The sequence below is a fragment of the Hippopotamus amphibius genome, chromosome 7 (assembly GCF_030028045.1).
Source record: "Hippopotamus amphibius kiboko isolate mHipAmp2 chromosome 7, mHipAmp2.hap2, whole genome shotgun sequence".
Classification (NCBI taxonomy): domain Eukaryota; kingdom Metazoa; phylum Chordata; class Mammalia; order Artiodactyla; family Hippopotamidae; genus Hippopotamus; species Hippopotamus amphibius.
The window spans coordinates 114075050-114090199 of NC_080192.1; the positions used below are offsets into that span (position 1 = coordinate 114075050).

The window sequence follows — 15150 nt, forward strand, 5'->3', positions numbered from 1 at the left end:
GAATATCAGCTTTGGGCTCCCCCAGTCCTGGAATCTAAAAAGGTCTGTGGGAAGCCCAGTGATTTCCAGGCTTTCTTTTTTCCTGCCTCTGTTCTGCAGCCACAAATACGGCCTGACTAGCATGCACGTGGAGAGCTGCGGTTCCATGGGTCCGTTCTTCTGACATCTCTGGCTGGGGCCCAGCCTCTGCCTTGGGGCTGAACTGGCCCTTTGGCCCAGGCAAGAGGCCCCTGTGCCCCAGCCTGGCCCGTGAGAGCTCTGGGAACCCTGGTTCCCACTTGCCCATCCCTTTCCCGGCAGCCTGAGAGGCTATCCAGGCTTCTCTTTCCTCTTCTTACTAGAGGGAAGAATTTCTGGAAATGTGGCTGGGCCAGTGACAATGAAGCAGGATGCCCCCCCTCCTGCCCTGGCCAGGCCAGGCCAGCCCCACCAGCAGACCCAGCGCCTCTCGGGGGCTGGGGCCCACAAGGATAACCCTCTCTAGCCCGTCGGTGCCTTCTCCGCAGAGGCAGGGGAGGGCCCGCTAAGCCCAGCCCCTCCCTGGCTGCCCTGCCTCACCTCAGGCTCCAGAAACAAGACAGGCCCTTGCAGAAAGGCCAGGAAAGAGAGGCAGGTACCCTGGAGCCTCTCCCTAGAGGCCACACCCCATGGTGGGTCTGTGGGCTCTTCTGCCCACAGTCTTTCCCTCTTCCTTTCACACCTTGAACAGACACTGAGGGGAGCGGCTGCCCGCACCCTAGGTGCTGTGATGCAACAGTGAATAAGGCTGGGGGTCCAAACTGGGGTGGGGCAGTCCAACAGGCACCTCAACAATGTTGATACAGTGTTTTAGGGCTTCGATAGACACGCACACTGCAGAAGCATGTAGTCCAGGCTGGATAAGGAATGTTTTCCAGGGCTGGGCTGGGGTGGGGGTGGGGTGGCAACACAGTTTATTAAGTAGCTTCCCTGGCTTCATGGCTAAGCGTACATGAACTGCGCAAGACCCAGTCCTTGCTTTCAAGGAATTGCTTCTCTGGGTCACTCTGCCTCTCCCTGTATTTCCCTTTTTTTCTGGTTCCCCTGGCTGGCTCCGTCCCACCTTTCTCTCTGTCTCCAACCCCGCATCTTCCTGACTCCCTGCCATGCCTTGCAGACTTCTTGTTCCCAGGAAAGGTGAATCAATACTAGAAACTCAGCAGACCCCTTCCCCCAGCTCCCTGGCTTGGCATCCCATCCCCAGGGTCTGGGGGCCTCGGGGAAATCTTCCCCATCGATGCACCCCTTAGGTCCCCTAGCTTACTTTGTTTCTCTCCTTGGTGACTCTGTTACTATGGCCACAGCCACATCACCCAGCCATCCTTCCTGCGGGGACATTGGGCAGGAATTTTTGTACTTTAAAAAGTTGTTATTGTCTGAGGGGAAGCAGCCAGGAAAAAAAAAAAAAGGTGTTTTATCTGCAGAATGAACTTGGCTTTTCCTCACACACTAATGGAGTTTCCAAAGAAGGGATTCAAGGATACTTGGGTCCAGAGGAGGAAGTGAGGGCCTGGGATGTCTGTTGCTCCCGTAGACTGGCGGCTCTCTGATGCCACAGCCACAGGAGCCCAACCTCTGCCAACGGACTGCATGTGTGATGATGCAGAGGTCCTGCCCCACCCCCAGCTCTGCGCAGACCCTGGGAGCCCAAGGAGGCCCCCGCATGTTGCAGAGACCAGTGTTTGCTGGGGCCTGTTGGTCAAGATTCACCTCTTGCCAGACTCATCTCTTCAACCATCGCTGGGCTACCCCGTCCCCTTTCCTACGCTCCCAAGCCCCGGAGTCTCTCAGGCCTTGGCTTTGGAGATCCACGGCAAATCCCTCAGCCTGACCCTGGCCCTGGCTCTCTGGCCTCATCAGCCCGGGCTCCCCTGCCGGGCAACCCCTTCAGCTTGGTTGCTCTCCTGCCCCCTCCCCACCCCACGTACCTCTGACTGCCTCCCACCTCCGTGCCTTTGCTCAGGCCATTCCCTGCGCCAGGAGCTCCCTTCCCACCGCTCCACGTCTCAGTCTCACCATCCTTCCTGGCCCAGGACGGGTCCCACCTCCCAGCAGCCTGCCCTGAGTGGCCCCCCCCCCCCCCCACGCTGGCCAGGTGCCTGTCACTTTATGGAGACCGACACCTCCACGTCCAGCCCCACACAAACACACGAGCTGGGGGAGCTGGGGGAGCTGGGGGAGGAGGGGGAGGAAGGGGAGGAGGGGGAGGAGGGCCGGGGCCACAGGATGATGGATGAGGCCGCAGTGGCTCCCTTCCCTGCCGCGGCTGTGGGCAGGAGATCTCCCCTTGAAGAAGCCTGATATTTTCCAGGAATTTCCTGAGGGGAGGGGACCAAGCATTCTGGAATGAGAGCCAGCTGTGGGGTTGAGGCCGGGGGGATGGGGAGGGGGGCTCTGGGCTTCCTGGCTGAGTCAGCGACCATCCCCAGGTAATTTATGGGCTGAGTCAGGGCCCGGGGGTGGAGGTGGGGAGGGGAGGCGGGTGCCTTCTAGGAAGTCTGTCAAGGGGAGGGCAGCCCGACTGGCTGGACGTGAGGCTGGCCGAGTGTGGCACAGACCCCCTCTCTCCTCCAGCTCTTGCTCTCCTGCCCGGAGCCCACAAAGGCAGCAGCCGAGAGAGGGCGGGAACTGCAGGGGGATGGCGCGAGGCAGCAGAAGTGGGAAGCCTCTGTCAGGTCCTGGGGGCTCATGGAGACAGAGGGGGCACAGCTGGAAGGGCGGGGTCCCGGGCAGACCTCAGGGCTAAGCTGGGGATAAGGAGAGCTGCTGGTTTTGGCAGCCCCAGCCTAAGAGCCGCTCTTTTTTCCTTCCTTCTCTGTCCAACCTCTTTCCCAGCAGGCCTGGCCTTTGAGGAAAAGCAGATCTGGCTTCTGATACCCCTTCTGCAGTGGACCTGCTGGGCCACACGGGCTCGGGGCCTCCTCCTCTCTGAGCCTCAAGTCCTTCCTTGGGCAAGGTGGCCTGGTTCCTCTGAGCCCTGATGTGAGGCTATCCGCTCCAGCTGGGGAGTCCAGTCCAATGGCGGTGGCTTGGAAAACAAGGCTGAGCAAAAGCAAGCCTGGGAGAGCTGCCCTCTGAGGCCCAGAGCAGGGCTCGGCCTTGGAGGGAGATGCGGCTGGGGTAGGAGAGCTAGCCGGGTGAGGCTGAGCCTGGTTACCGTCACCTCCAGGTTGAAGGAGCTGTGGGGGATGCGGGGCAGGGTGTGTCATCACACACAGGCACACACCCACATGCCACAGAGCCCCAGGAAAAACCCGTTTCTGCCCACATCACCCAGCACGGAGCCTGGGGTCCCACAGAGACATGAGTCCAGATTTAAGCTCCTAGGAGGAGCTCCCTCCTGCTGACGGAGCAGAGTGGAAGCATCCCGCAGGGCGAAGGGGCCCAGCTTTCCCGTGTCACTCGTGCACCACTGTTGCATCATCACATCTGCTGCAGAATCGTCCCACAGCAGGTTCCGAGCAGGGCACTGCAGTGTCGGGGCTCCACCGGCCCTGGCCTCAGCATCGTGGAGGGGCCCCCAGATTGCTGAGTTTCTTGTTTTAGCTCATGGCTCAAAGTCCTCACGCCAGAGAGGAGCCCCATGAGGACAGTAGATTTCATAAACCCTAAATGAGGACGTAAGGTCCGACGGAGAATTTGGGGGATGTGTGATACTTTGTAAAGGTATAAAAGGAATCTCATTTGTACGTGACGAATGAACTGCTTTTCTTCGTAAGTCCAGCCAAGGTGCAATCAAATCTGGACAGGAGGGTCCTGAACACATGCGGGGGTCAGTGGCAGAGCCCCCATCTCCACCCAGCTCTGTTCCCTGGCTGCTTTCTGGAGCAGGGACACCAGACAGAAGACTATTGAAATTATCTGGGCAAGAGATGCCAGAGCAGAAATGGTGAGAGGTGACTGGGGTCTGGAATATGTTGGAATCCAGCGGACAGGATTCTCAATGGACTGAACATGGGGTCTAAGAGAAAAGATTCAAGGACAATTCCAAGGTTTTGGCCTGAGCAACAGAAGGCATGGTGTTACCATTAGCTGAGATAGAGAACGAATGAGTTTTGTTGAGCATTTAATAAATTGCGTTAATTATCAAAAATCCGGAAATCAGGAATGGCTGGAACCGAGCAGGGCATCTGTGGGGTCCCCCCCCCCCGCCCCGCCCAGGGATCTCTGGCTCAGCCCTAGGGGATCCCAAGGGGCACTTGCGGAGAAAGAAGGAGGCTCATCTTCCTGCCTCGGGGGCGGGGGACGGGCAGCAGCCTGAAGGGGCTTGGCCTCCCTAAGTCCCCCGGGCTGACACAGGAGACCCCGGGGCCCAGGCAGGGGGTGGTGTTAGAACAGGAGGGGCGGTGTGTGGGCCTCCGTCTGCAGAGACCCACCTCTGGCCCACAGAGGCCCTTTCTCCTCAAGTCCGGTGTGCTGTTTCCAGAGCCTTCTGAAGGAAGTGTCTGCCGGAGCTAAGGACGGCTGCTTTGATTCTCCCGGCCACAAACCCCTGCAGGCCCGGCTGACAGAGGCGTGCCTGTCCATCCCGGGCAAGCAAGCGCCTGGGGACCCACAGCCAGAGAGGCTGTGAGGATGGCTTTGTGTGGCTCTCAGGTCGCCCTGGCCAAGTCCCCCTGCCAGCAGAGGCCCATTTGGCTGCCAAAGCTCCTGAACTTAGGTTACCCGAGAAAGTAGCCTTGTACCCCATCTGCTTGTCGTTGCTGCCCTGCCTTGGGCCTTCTTGATCCAGGGGCTGAAAGCCTTGTCCCCCCACATCAGCGGAGATGAGGGACAGGAAGCCAGCTCTGTGGAAAGAGCCAGGAGGACCAGCCTTTGTGAAGATACAGGTTCTAGGGCATCTCTCCAGACCTGCAAAGTCTGCGTCTCTGGGGGGAGAGGTCCTGGACCCTGTGTATTTAGAGAGTTCCCTGGGGATTTGACGGGGGTCAGGGGCTCCATGCTCCCCACCAAACATCAAAGTTGAAGAGAGTCAAAGATGTGACACAGGACAGGTGCCAGGTGGGGTTAGGAGGGGTGTCCTGGTTGAGCACAAGAGAACCCTGGATCTTTGAAGGGTCTCAAGGGGAAACTGGCAGAGTTTGAGCCTAAAACAAGGATAAAGCCCCAGAGAGGGTATCGCTGTACGTGCTCAGACAAACCAGAGACCTGAGCAAGACTCCAGAAGTCAGCTCCAGAAGCCAGCGCCTTGCAGAGGCATTCAGTGTCCGGAATAGGGCTAAGGGAGACTCTGCTTCTTAGGCAGGAGAGATTTGGGCACGTGGCTTGGAACCCAGCTCCTTCTCTGAAGAGCAGAACCCTCTCTGCCTGCTCAGCTATATGAATGATGCTTGACTCTTCTTGAGCCCCAGGTTGGGAGGCAGGATTTGGGAGGCTGGAACTGGGCCTGGGGTGGGCCTGGGATGGGGGAAAGTGGGGCCCCCTCTGGCCTTCATGGGGTGAGCCCTGGAGCTGGATGCTCTGCACCCCATGACCCGCTCCTCCCCGTAAACTCTTAGCAGAGATGTGAAGTAAGGTGATCTCCGAGGGCGGGGGCTTTCCCACCCAGGAATACATGAAGGAAATAAATGTGCCCTGTCCAGATTTTACCTCATCAGGATTCCAGCGCATAGGCCTCCTGCCCAGCTGGGAGGCGTCATTCATTCTCTCAGGTGAGCCCATAGCCTGAGGGCGAGTTTGGGAGAAGAGAGGATCACTTGGATCACGTGGAACATGCAGATGTGGGGGCTCCAAGACCTCCAGAAACACCCAGCCTTCCCTGGAGCCTGCACAGGGATGAAAATAAAACCTAGCACCCCGTAATTCAGGGATTTTATTCCTGAGACTTGTTCTAGGGGCATAAAATGTAGGTGTAAAGACTTAGCTATAGGGTTGTTCTTTACTGCTATTTATAAGCCTGAAAAACTGCAAACAACCTAAACATCCAATAAGAGTGGATTGGTTAAATAAATTATGAACCACCCAGAACATAAAACACAATGCAGCCTTTAAAAGATGGTGCTGTAGAAGAACAGTTAATGACCTAAAAATAAGCTGAAAGCATAGTAAGCAGAAAAAAAAAAAAAGCTGATAAGTACATAAAATAATCTGATTTAGAAAAAGTGTCAATTCATTAAGGATGTTGGAAGGATATACACCAAACATTGGTTGTGAGATAAAGGGTAATTTCAGATTTCTTCTTTTCCCTTGCTTTTATCTTTTAAAAATCTTGTTTTATTTTTTTAAATTAATTTATTTTCTATTTATTGGCTGCATTGGGTCTTCGTTGCTGCGTGCAGGCTTTTTGTAGTTGCAGGGGGCCACTCTTCATTGCAATGTGCAGGCTTCTCAGTAAGGTGGTTTCTCTTGTTGCAGAGCACGGGCTCTAGGCACATGGACTTCAGTAGTCGCGGCACATGGGCTTCAGTAGTTGCGGCACATGGGCTCAGTAGTTGTGACTCGCAGGCTCTAGAGCGCAGGCTCAGTAGTTGTGGTGCACAGGGCTTAGTTGCTCTGTGGCAGGTGGGATCTTCCTGGAGTAGGGATCGAACCCGTGTCCCCTGCATTGGCAGGGGGATTCTTAACCACTGCGCCACTAGGGAAACCCTTCCCTTGCTTTTATTTTGGTTTTGTTTATCTGAATTTTTAACTTTTTATAGAATTGTCATGCATTTATTTATACACAAAGGACAAAACTGATTTAAAAATTATTACTGGTGTTATTTTACAAACCAGAACTTCCAAGATTTAGCTCAGGAAGGAGAATTTGCAGACCAGTTGGCATGCCGGCTGGATTGAATAGCCCTAACGCTGCCTCCCTCTGCTCGCTCTCCCTTTTGGGTCGCTTTCTTCATGCCCACTGCCTCTGCCTGCTAACCCCCAGGATGCCACTGTCCTTTTAGTTCTCTGGACTGAGCATAGATAGAAACCCAGTCTTTGGCTTCTTTCAGCAGAGCACAGCTAAGAAACTGGGACGATTATGCTAGGCAGTTAATAAGCCCTGTGGGGAGACAATAGGAACAGAAACACAGCACCTAGAAGAACCACAAAAACAACCAGTCTTCCTTCAAAGGTTCAGGCTCCCTCCAGGGGCGCCCAGGTCCTGCCCATCCTCTGTGAAGATCCTGAGGGGACAGGCTGCTCACCCAGAGTCCTCTGTCTCATCTTAATCTCTAGCATCTTCTTCCAGGTTCAAGTGAAAGACCCATTCTTCCTCAGGTACCAGCCCTTGTGGTGACCTCCCTTCTCAGGAGCGACCCATCATGATATATGGGGAGAGGGCACTAGACCTCAGTCCAGCCTCCTGATAAAAATATCCCAAGGCACCAACAAACCACAGCAAGAAACTTCCAGACTTGAAGGTTAAATGCATTTTTTGGTATCTCCAAGTTTTTCTTAGCACCACTCCATCCATATTCTGCCCCAATAAAGCCATGATAGGTAATCAGTGAATTATTTTCCCCCATCAAAAAAATAACATTTAAAAATTATAATATGAACATAGGTTCATCGTAAAAATATTTTAAAATCTAGAAAAGTGTAAAGAATAAAACAAAAATACCCTGTAATGATTACATGAAATGGAGATAAACATTATCAGCACACATACACACACATACACTTTTAAATAAAACTGGGATAATGTGTTTCTACGTGTGTGCTTATATACAAACACACGCACACATAAAAGCCTGAATTTATATATGGATATAAAATTATTCACACACATATATAAAATTCTGATTTTTTCCCACATTACATCATAAGAATTTTCCTGTCATTAAAATAGTCTTTGAAAATATAATTTTAAATAGCTTCATAGTATTCCATTGTATGGCACACTAATTATTAAACCAATCTCTTATTATTAGACTCTTAAGCAATTCCCAAATTGTTTGCTCTCATAAATAATAATTTAACAAACATCCTTACACACACATCTTTGCATACATCTCTTATGGTTTCTTTAGGATGAATTCCTAGAAAGAGAATTACCAAGTCAAAGGATGTGAATGCCTGCAAAGTTTTTGGTGTCTTCCATCAATGCACACTCATTAAATTGTATTAGTTAGGACAAAAGTAACAGGGAACCCCAGAGCAGTGCTTTTTGCTGCACTTTCTGAGACCCAGAGAAAGTTCCAGGGGTTCGGGTGCACCCCCTCCACCCACCCTGTGTGACCGCCTTTAGGAGCCTGGCTGGATGCTCCTGGGCTGGGCCTGGCCCTTCCTGCTGCCACACAGCTGCCCCCCTCAGCTTCTCAGAGTCAGGGGGAGCTGTGGCCAGCCAAGCAGAGGGAGGTCAGGGAGGGGCAGTTGCTGTCCTGGGCTTAGTGGTCAGTGCACAACCTGTTCAGGCCCTGCTGGGGGCTCCCAGGGCCTGGTGTAGGGGCACCAAGCCCTCTCGGAAGCTCCTTTATGGGAGATCTCCTTCCAGCCCATCCTCGTGGCTCCTTGGGGAGGATACAGGGTAGGGATCACCCTCTCCTTCTTTACATGGATCAGAGGTGTAAGGAGGCCTTGCCTGAGGCCAGCAAGGTGTGAGAGCTAGGACAGGGCCTTGGACTCCAAGACACGACTCTAGTTCTTTCTCCACCTCCTAGCGTTGCCAAAGCACAGAGTGGTGCATCCTGCGGGAAAGTGACCTGGGACGACCCGAGGTAGAGGTCCTGTGAGGAGCCTGGGCTCACGTCTGTCATTTTCAACAAATATTTATTCAACACGTACTATGGGCCAATCACTTAGGAAAGAGGGGTTGACCCAAAGAGGCAGATCTCCTGCCTTCAAGAAACAACACTCCAATGAGGGTAATGAACCTCCAAAACGTGTCCAATGGTGTTCAGAGCTGTGAAGGAAACAAAGCAGGGTAAAGTGGATGGCAAATAAAGTGGAGGGGTGGGTAACTTATAGATGGGATCATCCAGGAGGGCCTCTCTAGGTTGATCTTTGAGCGAAGGCCTGAAGGAAGCGGAGGAACAAGCCCTGTAGGTATCTGGAGGAAACCCACTGTGGCGAAGGCAACAGCAAGGGCAGAGGTCCCGAGGCAGGAGGAAGACTGGCATGTTTGAGTGGAAGTCAGGAGGTCGGTATGGCTGGAATGGAGTGAACAAGTGAAGACTATAGGGAATGAGGTCACCGGGCGAGCAGCGTCCCCATCAGAGGAGGGAGGCTACCATTCGTGGGCCTCCACTGGGCCTCGGGCATAATACAGGACACGACATCTGTTGTCATGAGCCTTCGAGGTTCGGGGACCCTGCTGTGGCAGCCTTCTCTGGCCCAGAAGACAACAGAATGGCAGAGGGGCTGGGACAGGGTTCTGCCTCCCGGTTAGGTGTTGATACCAAGGCTGTGGGAAGAAAGAGTGTTTAGAGCTCCAGCCGTCCCACTGCACTGGGTGCTGAGTGTCCAAGGTTGATCAGGCTGTGCCCCTGCTTCTAAGGGTCTCATCGTCTCCTGGAGACAACAGATGGGCACAATTAACAAGCATATGGCGAGGAAATCCTGTCATTTGGGACTACGTGGATGAACCTGGAGGACATTACGCTAAGTGAAATCAGCCAGACCCGGAAAGACAAACCCTGCCTGACCTCACTTATATGTGGAAGTTTAAAAACTCCAACTTATGGAAGCAGAGAGTACGATGGCGGTTGCCAGGGGCTGGGAGGTGGGAGAAATGCGGAGATGTAGGTCAGAGGTTTCAAAGTTTCAGATATGCAGTATGAATAAGTTCTGGAGACTGATGTATAGCAGTAGACTAAAGTTACATTATATACTTGAAATTTCCTGAAGGAGTTGCTGTTAATTATTTGTACAGAGGCAAAAAAGGTAATATGTGTAGTAATAGATGTTAATTAGCTTAGTTGTGGCAATCATTTCACAATGTATATGCATATTACAACACAATGTATATGTATATTAAGGTGTCATGTTGTATACCTTCAATATATGCAATTTTTACTTGTCAATTATACCTCAGTAAACCTGGTTGGAAGGATGGAAGGAAGGGGAGAAGGGAGGGAGTTGTGGAGGGAGGGAGGAAGAAAGAAAATGCTCTCTACAGCATAGATTTATTGAGTGAAATAAATAATGTCAATAAAACCTGGCCACACAATAGCCTATGAAAAATAAGTGCTCCTCAAGAACTTTCTGTGTTTTCTGTTCAATTCTGCTGTGAACCTAAAACTGCTCTAAAAAAATAAAGTTTATAAATTAAAAAAAATTAAAAAAAAAAAACTAAACAAGCATATGGCATGACAGACAGGGAAGACTTCCTGGAGGAAGTGTCATTTGAGCTGGACCTTGAGGAATGAACAGGTGAACCAGATTTCAACAGGTGAGGAAGGTGGAAAATGCACTTCAGATAGAGAGGCTGGTTTGCTGAGGAGAGAGCAGGAGGACCATCTGGCAGTTGGCTATTAGGGTATGGAGCATATGACCTTGATTTGGGGTCATCACTGGGAGGTGACATGCCTATAAAGCAGAGAGTAAGAAGAGAAGTGAGTTGAGAAGAGAACCCTGGGGCACATGGCCGTGTTGGAGGTGGGGTAGGAGAGCGCTAGGAGGGGACAGAGGAAGAGGACCCGAGAGGCAGAGGACCACCAGGGGAGTGGGCTGACACAAGATTTAAGAAAGAGCAATGTGGAAAATGTCAAACATTGCCAAGAGCAAGAAAGAGACCCAAGGGTTGGCGAGAGTTTGGTCCCTGGAGACCTTGGTGAGGGCTGGGTGGTGGGGTAAACAGGGCAGAGGTCAGTGGGTGTATGACTTTCGTATTGCTGTGTAACAAATCACCACAAACTGAGTGACTTAAATAGTATGACTTTATCCTCTTACAGTCTAGTGGTCCAAAGTCCATAATCAGTCTAACTGGGCTAAAGTCAAGGTGTCAGAGGGCTGGTTCCTCCCGTACGCTGCAAGGGAGAATCTGTCTCCTCACCATCTTCAGCCTCTCGTGGCTGCCTGTATTCCTTGGCTTGCGGCCCCTTTCTCCATCTTCAAAGGGCATCACTCTAACCTCTGCTTCTGACATCCCATCGCCTTCTGCTCTTTCATCTCCTGCCTCCCTCTTAAGGGACCCTTTCGATTATATTAGACCAACCCGAATAACCCAAGATAATCTCCGCATCTCAAGATCCTTCATTTAATCACACACGCAAAGCTCTACATAAGGTGACATGGACAGATTCCAGGGAGTGGGACATGGGCATTTTGCAGCAGGAGGCATTATTCAGCCTTCCACTCTTCAGGTGGCAGGGGCAGATGATGGAAGGGAAGAAGAGGGAGTGGATTAGGGGAGTGGAAACAATTCACTGGAAAATGAGTGAGAAAGGAAGGAGGGATGGGACAGAGTCATCCAGAGGAAGACCCAGCCTGGTTGGAGAGAAGTGGCTTTTAGGATTTTCTTTTTTTTCCCAATTCTGTTGTGTCTCCTTCTCTCCCTCCTTCCTGAAACCTAATGTGAAAATCAGAAACATAACTCATGGACTTCCTAGGTGGCGCAGTGGTTGGGAATCTGCCTGCCAACACACGGGACCCGGGTTCAATCCCTGCCCCAGGAAGATGCCACGTGCCGTGGAGCAGCTAAGCCCTTGTGCCACAACTATTGAGCCCATGTGCCGCAACTACTGAAGCTCACGTGCCTAGAGCCTGTGCTCTGCAACAAGAGGCCACTACAATGAGGAGTCCGTGCACCACAATGAAGATTAGCCCCTGCTCACCACACCTAGAGAGAGCCCATGTGCAGCAATGAAGACCCAACACAGCCAATAATAAATAAATAAATAAATAAATAAATAAATAAATAAATAAATTTATAAAAAAAAAAAAAGAAACATAACTCATGTTGTCGATTCCATGAGGAATCAACTGCTTCCCCTCACTCAGGGTACCCACCCAGTCAGGGGTCTCCCAAGCTACGTGAGTTGAAATCTGCATTTTTAAAAGACTGATTCTCATTTTATTTCCAACGGCAGGTTCTCCTTAATTAAAAAACAAAGCTGATGATACTAAATTTTTCAAGTTCAGGTACTGATGTCCAGCTTAGAAGCTGATGGTTTAATCCACATTCTTCAACTTCCACGTCCACTCAATCCCTTCTGAAAAATTTTTCTCGTTATGCAACTGGTTTCCATTCTTCAACTGATTTTTACATGTAGCTTAATTTTTTCCCCAGCTTTAGTGAGATATAATTGACAAGGGATCTACATTTTTAAACCACAAGGAAAAAAAAACCCAGAGCTACCAAGAATAATATTTTATTGACTTGGAACAAGTTTTGGAATCTGTATTTTTAAACCAACTAGGTGATTTTGATGATCAGACAGTTTGAGGTGGCTCCCCGCCCCCTCCCCCCTTTCCTCTTTCTCTTTCCTTCGGTAAACTGTTTTTCAACTTTGTTTTTCAGTGAAAACCATTTCCTCCTCACCGTGGACTCGATCCAGAGGCTGCGCCCATCTCTCCCACGTCAACAGTCCTGTGTCCTTGGCGGAGGACAGTGCTCTCATTCTGGGCCTTTCCCTTCTTCCTCAGCCAAACCCCTGCTTCTGCACCTCCGTGCAGCTAATAAAAAGGCTGAGCTCCCTGCTGCAGGGAAAGCCCCCACTCACGGTCATTCCCAGGGATGGGGAGAATCTGCAGCTTTCTTTGCTTTTTCCCAGAGCAGCTAGCTCTGTCCCAGGCCTCAGAGGTCCCCGGGTTGAGGCAGAATCCAGCCACAACCAATTTCCAGAGCCACATCGTCCTGAGTGAACCTGCAGAAATGCAAGGGCTGGGTGCTTCCTGAGTCAAGTCTTCCCGTGAGAGGGCATGAACTGTGTTGGGACAAAAAGCACTTGAAGGCCCAGGAGAGCAAGGCTTGGGGGGATCCCTGTGCTGAGTGGAGGTGGGCAGGTATATTTCCTTGGCGTGCAGAGCCTCTTGTCAGGTGGGATCAGCCTCTCCAGCCAGTAGCCACCTGGCCCAGCTTTGGGCGATGTGGAGAATGAATTTCACAGTGATTTCCACGGGGCCATGGCACTGAAACAGCTGCAGGAGGGGACACAGCTGGTATGGCCCCCGCCCCTTCCTGCAGAGCTGCTAGGGAAGAACGCCACCCTCCCCGTGCGTAGGGAGAGGGTCCCACTTGCTGTGGTTCCAGCAAGACAGATGATACCTCTAAGCTAAACCCCCTTTCTTGAGGGCACGAGTTGGCCTTTATTAAAATAAAACCCCATCGTCACTTATTCCAGTAGCTCCCCAACCTAGATAAACCTCAGAATCACCCAGGATGTTTATTAAAAAATAAAGATTAATAAAAATAATGAGTTTGGGAACTCATCCCAGACCTAATGAATCAGAATCTCTTGGAGGAGGACCAAGGCTGGAATCGGCGTGAATCGATTTAATCAGACTGCTTTCCTGATTCCAGCAGTTTGAGCCCCTAGAATGAGAGTGTGAAGAGGGCATGGTGGGGGCCTGGATGAGAGAGAATATTTAGAGTCACCGTTCTGAGGCATATCTATGTGCCAGAGAATGGCAAACTTCAATTAAATAGGACATTATCTTATTTAGTCATCAAAACAAAGGTCTGGCCAATGGTTATCCCCATTTCGCTGAGGAGGACATGGGAGCTCAAAAAGGTCACACGGCTCAGAAGAGGCAGAGCCAGAACTCAGATCCAGATCTCTCTCTTAGCATCTCTGCCATGAAAAGGATAATGTTCAACCTGGACACCACCTTGGGAGTTAGGGTAGCACGTGACCAAACTGTAGCATCAACACCAGTGAGGCTGTTTGTACTTCTGACTTCCAGAATTGTAAGAGAATACATTTGCTTTAAGTCACTCGGCTGGTGATGATTTGTTACAGCAGCAACAGGAAACTCATCCTCTTGCCTAGAGACAGAGAACTAGTAAGTGGTCGGCTCTCTTCTGGACCCACAGGCCCAGCTCTGTGGAATCCCCGTCCCACACTGGTTTGGGCTGGGATAGAAGTGCAGGTGAGGCCCTGAAGAGGCCCAGACAACGTGGTTGGTGAGCTCCTGGCTTCTGGGAGGTGTGCAAGCGCCTGTGTGTTAGAGCGAAGGGAAGAGCACACCTTCATGCACCAGGAATTTCTGGGCAGGCGATCCACCAAAGGCATGTCAACATTTTTTCTCTCCAGGAAAAAAATAACTTAATCCCTATCAAAAAGGCACAGTTTCACACGCACACACATGGACGGACTTGTGTGTCCTAGGGAGAAGCAAGATCCCCCTCCTGCTCCAGGCGTCTTTAATTTTCATGGGGCAGGGAGCACAGCTGAGGGAGACGGGAGGAGCCGTCAGCCAAGGCCTGTGGACTCGTTGTGACATCTGGATGTCCCCAAAGCTCTGGGGTCCCGTGGAGCGAGCGCTCCACCCCCACCTCCACCCCCACAGGGGGCTTCCCACTTCCACAAAATCTCTGGGAAAATCTGACACTTTTTTTTTTTTTAAGCAGCAGAGAGAAATTGGAATTTCCAGCTTAATTCCAGATGTGGTGCTGGGGAGTTTGGCCTTATAAAGCATCCGGGAGGCCCGTCGTCCCGTCGGACCCCCCAGCACTGGCCTGCACCATCGTGTGTGTCCCTCTTCCTCGACTCCGGGTCTTGCGGTTGGGCTTTTCTCTGGGGAGCTGGAGAGAGCCCACGTGTGTGGGTTTCACGCGTGTGGAGAGGGCTGGGTGGAGGGTGGGCCTGAGCTGGCAGGCCGGAGCCCAGAGCGCCTCTGGGGCAAGGGAGTGGGGGCCGTGACAGTGAGGAGGGCTCTGGGAGCACGAATGAGGCCAGAGGCCCGGGCCAGAGACTGGATCTGGAGCAGGCTGGGAGGGGCTGAGAGGGGACTCAGGGAACTAAGGGGCCAATCTGAACTGAGGTCATAGCTGGTGGCTGGCCAGGGGCTGCTGGGAGGGCAGGCAGAAAGGCAAGGCCCTATACCCAGCCAGCGCACCCTGGTTCCTGGGGCTCAGTCCCCCAGACAAGACGTCAGGACCAGATGGCTCCTTGGCAGGAGTGAGGATCTCACTTGATGCTTCAGTGGAACCGCAGGAGGATTAAGAATGTCACCCCCTTTTTTATCTAAATGGGAAGGAAATCCAAAAAAGAGGGGATATATGTAGACATATAGCTGATTCACTTTGCTATACAGCAGAATGTAACACAA

The 15150-nt window shown here is 51.8% G+C and overlaps 1 long non-coding RNA gene across 1 annotated transcript in view; it reads right to left on the minus strand.

Annotated features, from left to right (window-relative positions):
* Positions 1-12356: 12356 nt before the first annotated feature.
* Positions 12357-15150, minus strand: part of LOC130857382 (uncharacterized) — a 179014-nt gene continuing 176220 nt past the window's right edge. Inside the window, exon 4 of the long non-coding RNA XR_009054812.1 lies at positions 12357-15065. This is a non-coding gene — a long non-coding RNA (uncharacterized LOC130857382). The remainder of the gene's footprint in view (positions 15066-15150) is intronic.